The following is a 9,944-nucleotide window of genomic DNA, read 5'->3' on the forward strand; positions in this document are numbered from 1 at the left end:
GTTGAAAAAAAAATTAAAAAAAAAAAAAAAAAAACTGTTAAGATAGAAAAGCCCCTGACGACTGAGGCTAAAACACCCATTCTATACGTGAGGAAACTGAGGCCCAGGGAGCCTCAGCCATCTGGAGCTGCCAGATGGAGTGGGGCCTGACTGTTGCCGTCGGGCGCGGTGGGGAGAGGAGCTCACGGGGAGAGGGCTGGTTACAGGACGGCTTCTAGAAGGGGGGCGAGTTAGAGGTGAAGGGGTCCGAGCATATCCCCGTCAAGGGCTCCGAGAGATCCCCCCGTGTGTGGTAGGCCATCCGAGACTTTCTTATTTCCGTGCCTGCGTATTTCTTTATCCTTTTCTTCTCCCACCGAAATACACGCTCTCTGAGCCCAAGCTCTTTGGGTATCTGGTTTGTCTCCGTAGCTGCCCTCCCTACCCCCTCCAGCGGAACAGTCAGTAAACGCGGGAGGAGAATTCACCACCTCTGCACATGGCCAAATGCTCCGTCGGCAGCTCAGAGGGCGTGATGGAAACCAAACTTCTGTCTCTTAGCCTTTCTCGGGCAGAAACCCCCACTACAGTTAAAACACAAAGACAGTCGGGGCGCCTGGGTGGCGCAGTCGGTTAAGCGTCCGACTTCAGCCAGGTCACGATCTCGCGGTCCGTGAGTTCGAGCCCCGCGTCAGGCTCTGGGCTGACGGCTCGGAGCCTGGAGCCTGTTTCCGAGTCTGTGTCTCCCTCTCTCTCTGCCCCTCCCCTGTTCATGCTCTGTCTCTCTCTGTCCCAAAAATAAATAAATAAATTTAAAAAAAAAAAAAAAAAAAAAAAACACAAAGACAGTCAAACCCAGCAGCCACCTAGTTTTATTATTGCCTTTGTCAGCAGCAACAATAGTTTTTAAAGGGTAGAGAAGTCAACAGCGGACCAGCATCGTGTATATATTACTGGATTCTTTCCGACATATTAGCAAACTCTTTTTTAATCATGAACATTTTATTTTTAATCGCCTTCTTAGTTGGGCCTCTTGTCTCTTCCCAAAGGGTTGGGCTGAACCAGGTAGAATCCGTGCTGGAGGGGACGGCAGTGGGGTGGCAAGGTCTTGGGACCAAATATCGCCGGAATGATGATGTGCGCTCAGGCCATCTGAAGGTGCAGCCAGGATAGAGCCAACATCGCTACGAGAGAACCCCAGTTTGTAGCCAGACACCGCACAGCACTTCACATCAAATCTACAAAAGGAAGGGGCGCCTGGGTGGCTCAGTCGGTAGAGCGTCCGACTTCAGCTCAGGTCGTGATCTCACGGTCTGTGAGTTCGAGCCCCGTGTCCGGCTCTGTACCGACAGCTCGGAGCCTAGAGCCTGCTTCGGATTCCGTGTCTCCCTCTCTCTCTGACCCTCCCCCGTTCATGCTCTGTCTCTCTCTGTCTCAAAAATCAATAAACATTAAAAAGAAGAAGAAGAAGAAAGGATGGGAACCAGAAAGCAAAGAGCCATGTCTGTGATTGGAAGAGTCCAAGTAAGGTATCATGATTGAGGATGGGAGGAGGGTTCAACTTGAATTTGTAAAGGTGGAAAAGCAGCGTCTTCATTGGGTGGCTGTACCAGATGTGGGCAGAGGGAGAGTTCAATGTCGCTTACAGAGCGGTCGCCCGGCGGTCGCCTCCCACTCACAGGCCCTGGGCACATGGAACGGGCAAGAGAGATTTGGTAGGGGACTGAGTCTGACAGGCATGCGGCCTCTTTTTCTCTGAAGGCTTGCCCTCACTTGCTTTTAATCCTACAAAGGGTTTCCATGTGGGGTGAGAAGCAGCGTAAACATTCCATCAATGTTGAGTCCTTACCACTTGTAAGGAATGATACCAAAGCAAAAGTCCTTTCACTGGAGAAAATGGCAACTTTATCTAAAACGGGCACTTTAAATAATGTCCTAAAGAATTCAGAAGGAAACAACCAGCCACGGAGAAGGAAGCGCTTCCTGAGCCCGCCGTGGGTTGTCTCTACCCACTCTTTCATCCACAAGCACTGATATCTCTCTAAACACCTGTCTTCACTAGATAATTGTACTGCCCTTCTCTTGGTGGCTTGCGCAGATACAATCCTTCCTCTCTGGGCAGCGGACAGAACTGCCCAGTACGAGGTTCAAGGACAGACGTCTACAGGGGCAGTGGGGCTCCTCAGGAATCCCCTTCTCCCTTGGCATTGGCAGTCAGTCTGGGGCTGCCGGCATCTGCCGTGCCTTATCAATGCAGCTCAGGAGGCAGGATGAAGTGACTTCACCAGGCCTGGAGAAGAATCGCTAATCAGGATGGTCCCAGAACATCTCTTCAGACGCTTAATAATAAATGCTTCTGTGGCGGTGGCCTCGCCCTGATTCTTCCGTAGGGAAGGATGACAAAATCAAGGCTACCGCCCTGGTGGCAGAATTACTGCCCGTGACCCCCGCTACACTCAAGGAATTGGCTTTTACACAGCCTGTTTAAAAAAAGGACACATGACAAATCTCTCAAAGGTCAGTGGAAACAGGCACAATCTGTTTTAAAATCTCAGTAGAGAAAAAAAACACACAGAGTGAAAGAACATACAAGATTAATGATCTCCCCGCAGTGCAGGGAGAAATCAACACCAGCTGGGGGATAGATCTGTCAGAGGCAATGAACGCCATGAGCAAAGGCTGTTGATAAGTTCATTTGGTGCGGAATTTGAAATATGATTTATAGATGCACACAGCACAGAGAAGAGCGTCACTCGTCGCGGAGTGTAAATACCTCCAGAACACGCACGGCCCAGCTCCAGAATTCAATTTTTTTTTTTTTGACTTCTCATTTTATCCTGACCCTGTTTCGTGGTTGCCATACAACTCGTGGGATATGAAGTAGGAAAATCATTAATATTAGTTGGGTCTTCTGTTAAGGCGTAATAAAGGAAATGTGTTTGCAATACGCATGTTCGTAACAAAATCCTCTCAAAAAGTCAACTTCTTATTTACAAGGACACTTGCTGATTCAAATATTTTAGAGGCAGAAACACACCAAGTATGTCTCACTTCCGTGTAGTTCATTATATCAAACCTGAAGCTGGAGAGAGATTCCACTCCAATTGTGTTGATACCTTGGCTGGTAACGTCCCCGCTGTGGAAGGTCACCACCTCTACCATGAAAGCATGATGCCCTACAGAGAGAAAATAAATGCAAACTACATTACGTGATAGGACTGATTTTAAAACATTTTCCCCAGACATTAGACTGAATGAACCTTTGGAACTTAAATCCGCAAGTGTAATAAATAAAACGAGGGTTTGAAGCCGTTAAGTCATCTAAATGCAGCCAGCACGCAACTTCCTTCCCCAAACCTTTTGCCAAAGCGTATCTTAGTGCAACCAGTGGCCTTAGGTGCCCCCTCTCCCTGCACCTCCCCGTGATCCCAAGTGGGTCAAGCGGCAAAAACTTCATTGGCCAAACAGGACAACGGAAGAAAGCAGGAGGACCGTGATTGCCCACAAATTAGGGCAGCCCTGTCAGCCGAGGGCCAGTCAGGGTCCTGGAATCTTTGGATGTTGGAAGTGGATAATCACTTGGAGGTTCGGTACAGGGCAGCAAAATCAAGGCTTCCAGGTCACCCGCCTGGTTGATGGACTGGAATCCAGCGTGGCTAAGTCCTCTCCCAAACAAAACAGAACAGAACAAACACAGACGGTGGCTAGGCGGCCTCTAAACCATGCGTTAGCTCCAGCCCCAACTACGTTGCGGCTAGCACAGACAGCAGAAATCCGGAGGAGTCAGGAGGCCTTTTCAGCAATAATTAGCAAAGAATTAAATCTCAAGTTTACGATTTTAGCCCAAAGAGGTTTTCTTTAACGGCAAAAAAGAGGGAATGACTTTGTACTTAATGAATGAGGAGCACCACAGCTTAGGTGTGGATACAAGGGTCAGCTAAAAACGGGTAGCTGGGTGTGTTTGGTGTGGTGTGGTCGTAGTTTGGCTGCGGCTGGGTGTTTTTAACCATGAAATTGGTATTGGAAAATGAGAAAAAGAGGGTCTTTCCAAAACACCCAGGGTTTCCAGATCCTGGGGAGAAAGTAAAACATTTTAGAGAAGTTTCAGATAATATCTTCCTCTTATGATTGGGCGTGTGTGTACTTGTGTGTGTGCATGCATACGCATAGACATGTGTATACATGTGGACATGTGTGGACACGTGGACGTGTGTGTGTGGCAATGTGTACACGTAGATATGTGCATGCATTTACATGTGGATGTGTGTGCGTGCGTGTTCACATGTGTGTGCACATGTGTGTGGGCGCATGCACATGTATATGCAGACATGTGCACGTGGAGACATGTGTATACATGTACATGTGCATGTGCGTGCATGTGTGTACATATGGACATGTGGGTGTGTGTGCATGTGTGTGTATTGTGTACATGTGAACATGTGTGTGTGTGTGTCTGGACGTGTGTGCATGTATGTGGACATGCATTTGGATTATGTGTGCGTGTGCTCATGTGTGAGGGCATGTGGGCATGTGTGTATATGTGGATGTATGTGCACATAGGCTTGTACACGTGTGGACATGTGTGCGTGTGGACATGTGTGGACACGTGGACATATGTGTGTGTGTGTGGCTATGTGTGTGCACGTAGACGTGTACATGTGTGGACATGTGTGGACGTGTGTGTGTGGGCATGCGTGTACATCTGGACATGTGGGTGGGTGTGGACGTGTGTGTATTGTACACATGTGAACATGTGTGTGCGTGTGTGTATCTGGATGCGCGTGCATGTATGTGGACATGCATATGGATTATGTGTGTGTGCTCATGTGTGTGGACATGTGTGTGTGTGCGTGTGGACATGTATGTGTATTGTGTACATGTGAACCTGTGTGTGTGTGTGTGCATGTGTGTGGACATGTGTGCATACATGGGGGTGTGTGTGTGTGCTCACGTGTGAGGACATGTGGGCATGTGTGTGCATGTGTGTATATGTGGATGTGTGTGCACATAGATGTGTACACGTGTGGACATGTGTGTGTGTGGACATGTGTGGACACGTGGACATGTGTGTGTGTGTGTGGCTATGTGTGTGCACGTAGGCGTGTACACGTGTGGACATGTGTGGACGTGTGGAAGTGTGTGTGTGCATGTGTGTACATATGGACATGTGGGTGTGTGTGGACGTGTGTGTATTGTGTACATGTGAACATGTGTGTGCGTGTGTGTATCTGGACATGTGTGCATGTATGTGGACATGCATATGGATTATGTGTGTGTGTGCTCATGTGTGTGGACATGTGGGTGTGGGTGTGCATGTGGACATGTATGTGTATTGTGTACCTGTGAACGTGTGTGTGCGTGTGTGTGTCTAGATGCATGTGCATGTGTGTGGACATGTGGGCATGTGTGTGCATGTGTGTATATGTGGATATGTGTGCACGCTGATGTGTACACGTGTGGACATGAAAAATGAACTTTAATTTATTTTTGTGTCTGAGTCATTTCTAAAGAATCTTACACCCCCTGACGTTTTTCCTTCCTGTAGCTGCAGGAACCCTTCGTAGAAACTCGGTTCTCCCTCCGCCACTCTGCTGAGACCACATCATGAAGACCACCTCTGCGAGTGAGCAGGAAATTCATTCCCCCCTTTCCCGGGGCCCGAAAAGAGAAAAATAATCAAATGGTGAAACCCCAGTGTTTGTGTACCCACACGATGGGTTTGGTTTCTCCAGGGCTCACTTTCATCTCAAGCGATCTTTTCCGCGCCCCCACCACCCACACCCTGGCCCCTCAGCCGGGAAGGGGGGATGTGTCCCGCTGTCCCCGTGGTGACAGCGATGAACATGTGAGGTATAACAAAAAGCCGCTCAGCCTGCAAGAGAAGCCCTGGTCTGGACGGAGGGGCTCGCGGGCATCGTGCCATGAAGTGTTATCATCATATTTCCAATTTTAAAAATCAATCCTGCCCAGAAGCATGAAGATTTCTTTCTACTTTATTTTTCTTGTGTGTGGTCTAGTACTTTCCCCAAAGCATGTACCTGTCCGTGGGTGCACGCTTCAAGAACTAGCTGAAGTGGGGCGCCTGGATGGCTCAGTTGGTTAAGCATCTGACTCGGGCTCAGGTCGCAGTCTCATGGTTCGTGGGTTCGAGCCCCACGTTGGGCTGTGTGCTGACAGCTCAGAGCCTGGAGCCTGCTTCAGATGCTGTGTCTCCCTCCCTTTGTGCCCCTCCCCCATTCACACACACACTCTCTCTCTCTGTCTCTCTCAAAAATAAATATTAAATTGAAAATAAAGAGAATTAGCTGAAGAAACAGAACAATATACACACATGTATTATGTATATTACATATAATAGAATATGTATATTCCAACGAGGGTAGTCAGGATAACCCCACAAAAACAACCTCCAAACCTCAGTGGCTCGATATGGCATTGGCTCATTCTTTGTTCATGTCACATCTGAAGCAGAACAGTGACTTGATTCCAACAGGTGACTCGGGAATCCCATTTCTCTCCATCTCGTGTTGGCACCATCTGAAACACGAGTCCTTCCAAGGTTGTCACAGGAGAGCGTGGGCCACTCACTGCACACGGGGTTTCGCGCCAGGCCTAGAAACCCCTCACATCTCTCTTCCAGCCACATTCCCTTGGCCCAAACCCAGTCATATGGCCCCAGCCTAACTACAAGGACAGCTGGGAAATGCATCCTCCCAGGGTGCAGGGAAGAGAAAACCAGATTGAAATGTAGCCAATCTCTGCCAGAGGTGGTGTTTTCTTCAGTCTATTAAGTCATTCAGCTTTGAGTGTGCTACATAAGCAATGGAAAGAAAGAAAGAGAAAGGAAAGAGAAGGAAAGAAAGAAAGAAGGAGGAAGGAAGGAAGGAAGAAGGAAAGAAAGAGAGAGGGAGAGAGGGAGAGAAAGGGAGAGAAGAAGGAAAGAAGGAAGGAAGGAAGGAAGGAAGGAAAGATGGAAGGGGCTAAAAAAGCTATTGTTACTCTGATACAATCAGGTCTTTGACCGGACTTATCACCAGATGCCAGACCAAATGAGAACTAAACCAAGGGGCAAAAACCCACTGCACAGACCTAAAAAGTTACCTTTCGTTCCAAACTACACGGACGTCTCAATTCACAGGAACTGGTGTACCCACGGAGCGTGCCAAGATCTGAAGTCCCCTTTGGAACACTATGGTGGTCAGGCCTGGAGGCCAGCGCATCGAGAGGGCCCTGGCGGAGAAAGAAGGGAAGAGCCAGTCTTGGGAATTATTCCACAAGCACAGTGTTCTTTAGGGCAACCAGGACCAGGGCTTTAGGTAGCAAGTTACACGAGACACATCTACTGAAGGATGTGGGGGCCCAGGACCATCCCTGGCAGGGCGGGGACGAGCCGGGCCACCTATCCCCACACACGACATGTGCCCCTCCTGTGTCTCCTGCCCTGGGTGCCTAAGCCCCCTTTCTCCCCTGCAGAGTCCCCACTCTGCTGATTCCACCCGGCTCCCCCCCTCTCTCTCTCTCTCGTTCACCCCACTGTCTTTATGCCACTGCCATGGCCTTAGATCAGGCTCAGCATCGGCCTCTGGGCTTCTGCAACAGCCTCTCCCTGGTCTCCCCGCCTCCATACAGTCTCACCTCATCCGCTCTATGCTTTGTGCTGCAATCCAGAGTGTTCTTTCCAAAACACAAAGCTGATGATGCCAACCCCCTGGTTAGAACTTTGTAATAGACCCCGCTGCCTTCAGGATAAACTTTAGGACCCCTGGTGTGGCCAGCAAGGTCTCACATCATCGGTGCCTTGCTCGGTTCTCCGGCATCACCCCCGCCCCCACTGCCCCTTCTCCCCAACAGCCCACGTGCACACGACGCTCCAGGCAAACCGCCCGAGGGTCCCAGGGGAACACCGGCTCCATCGTCACCAGAGATGGGCTCCCTCCTCTGTGTGCTTCCGTCTCCCACCCCCTCCCCAGGGTACCTCCCCCTGTCTCCGAAGGGGGCGGAGAGAAGGCTGCTTCTCTGTGGCGAAGCAGAATTATTTGAACGTGGCGCCACCGTGACCAGACTTAGCATCAGAGCGCCAGGCCATTGTTTGATCAGCACTGGGGTCAAAACACAGCTATTAAGCGGGATATGCCTTCTCTGGTATAGACTAGCCCGGGGTGTGGCCACAGAGGCACTCCACAGAGCAGCCCTGAGGCACTGTTCTGTGCTTGAGAGGCCCAGGGGGCACTGGTGGAGAGAGACCTCCCTGAAATGGAGGTAACCACGGGCCCCCGCCCTCGTCCCCCTTTTCACGGGTCTGAGCCCATCTCAGCCCTCTCTCCCAGAAGCCTTCAGGAGCCGGGGCAAAGGGGGACCCCTTGGACAGCCAGACACAACCTGGTGACGCCGTTCACAAGTGTCCAAGTCTTAGGACTGGAATTATCCCACGGGGAAGCTTGCCGCGTCCTGAAGGAGGAGGCGTGGGCCCCAAACAGGAAGGGCTTCAAAGGGGCCCTGGAACAACAGATGGCGGGCAGGAGGATAAGCCTGAAGCAAGGGGAACGCCCCGGTGGCATACTCAGCGAATCCCCTGCTGATGGCCCAAGGAGGGGACTGGAAGCCGGCCAGTGCCTTCAACACTCAACGAAAGGGGCTGCGCCATGTCTGGGGGACTTTCTGAGGGAAGCCAAGTTTGTGACCTCAAGCGTATCACCACCTGCAGGGGGAGGGGGGACAATGATGAGGGAGAAGAGTGGAGGAGAGGGTTTCTGCCTGTCTGGAGGGGCTGGGAAGGCAGGAAGGGGAGGGGTTCCCTGTTCTCTTTCCCTTCCTGAAGCCAGACAAGGGGTCTGTAAGGGAACCCCTTGAGGAACGTGATGTGACCCCGGAGTCTGGAGGACGCAGACAGAGACTGGTGCCCGGCCCCTGCCTGCAGCGTTCTGGAAACCGGTCCAACCAGAGGCACCCTGCAGGTTGGGGGGGCGTGGGGGTGGGGAGCGGCCTGCTTTCCCAGAGCTCGGAAGAGGGAGAGAGTGTTTCCCACAGACCAGAGCGGGCCCTGCACAAGGTCACGGGGCTTGAGCTGCCTTGAAGGGAGCACTCCCAATGGGGTGCCTGGAACAGCAAGACAGCACAAGAGAAGGGTCTGCAAATGGGTAGAGCTTCAGAAGGGTCGTCACCTGCACCTGTGCACCAGGGAGCCGTGCCTTGAACGGACGGCCCCAAAGGGGGTCCCCCAGAGGGTCACTGTCAAAGAACTCACAAGATCCGAGCTCACGTTGGGGCACCCGGCCCTGCCAGAGGCCGGCAGCGATGAGGCTCCCGATCCCTGTCTCTCCTCCCTCCCCCTCAGCCCGGAGGGGAGGCCGAGGCAGCCCAGGGAGCAGACCAGGGAGCAGACAGGAGTGTAAAAGGGAAGACGAACACACACGTAGCAGAGAAGCAGACCTCACTGCGGGCTGCCGGGTGAGAAGCTGGAAACTGGAGGCACTGAAGCTTTGATCTTAGACTCAACGAGATTAAGGGAGGGAGGCCGCCCACGAAGGCCCAAAAGCGACCGGAGAAGCATCGGGATCAGACAGGCATGTGGGAAAGTCCGGGCGGGAGGGGCAATGGGTGGTGAGGAAGCATGGATTTTTCCTGCCTGCGTGGCCCCCCGGACTGGCCCGCTCGGTGACCTGGCTACACCCGCTACCCTGGGCCATACCCCCGGTTAGCGGAACCTTTGGGCCTTACTGAGACAAGGGAGCTCTCGGACATCTTGGATTGCCACTCACCTGGGCTTCGGGAAAGCTTCGCTTTGGGGCAGTAAACAAAGCTGCCCCACACCCCTGACTACCCTTTCTTAAAGTTGGGTTATCCAGAGCTGGGGCAGGGGTGCACCTTGGCCTTGACCTCCTGAAGCCACCAGGGCTATGGAGGCAGCCTGTGTGATTCCACTTGGAGAACATTCTTCGCTCACCATGGAGCCTCCGGACACGCCG

General features: G+C 51.9%; 1 long non-coding RNA gene across 1 annotated transcript; it reads right to left on the bottom strand.

Moving 5' to 3' along the window:
- Positions 1-833: 833 nt before the first annotated feature.
- LOC131513761 (uncharacterized) lies at positions 834-9,850 on the bottom strand. Its single transcript, XR_009262771.1, has 3 exons — positions 9,738-9,850; positions 7,081-7,209; positions 834-3,155 (listed from the first exon to the last, which is right to left on the bottom strand). It is a non-coding gene; the product is annotated as an uncharacterized LOC131513761 (long non-coding RNA).
- Between the last annotated feature and the right edge of the window lie 94 nt (positions 9,851-9,944).

Source organism: Neofelis nebulosa, chromosome 6, assembly GCF_028018385.1.
Source record: "Neofelis nebulosa isolate mNeoNeb1 chromosome 6, mNeoNeb1.pri, whole genome shotgun sequence".
Taxonomy (NCBI): domain Eukaryota; kingdom Metazoa; phylum Chordata; class Mammalia; order Carnivora; family Felidae; genus Neofelis; species Neofelis nebulosa.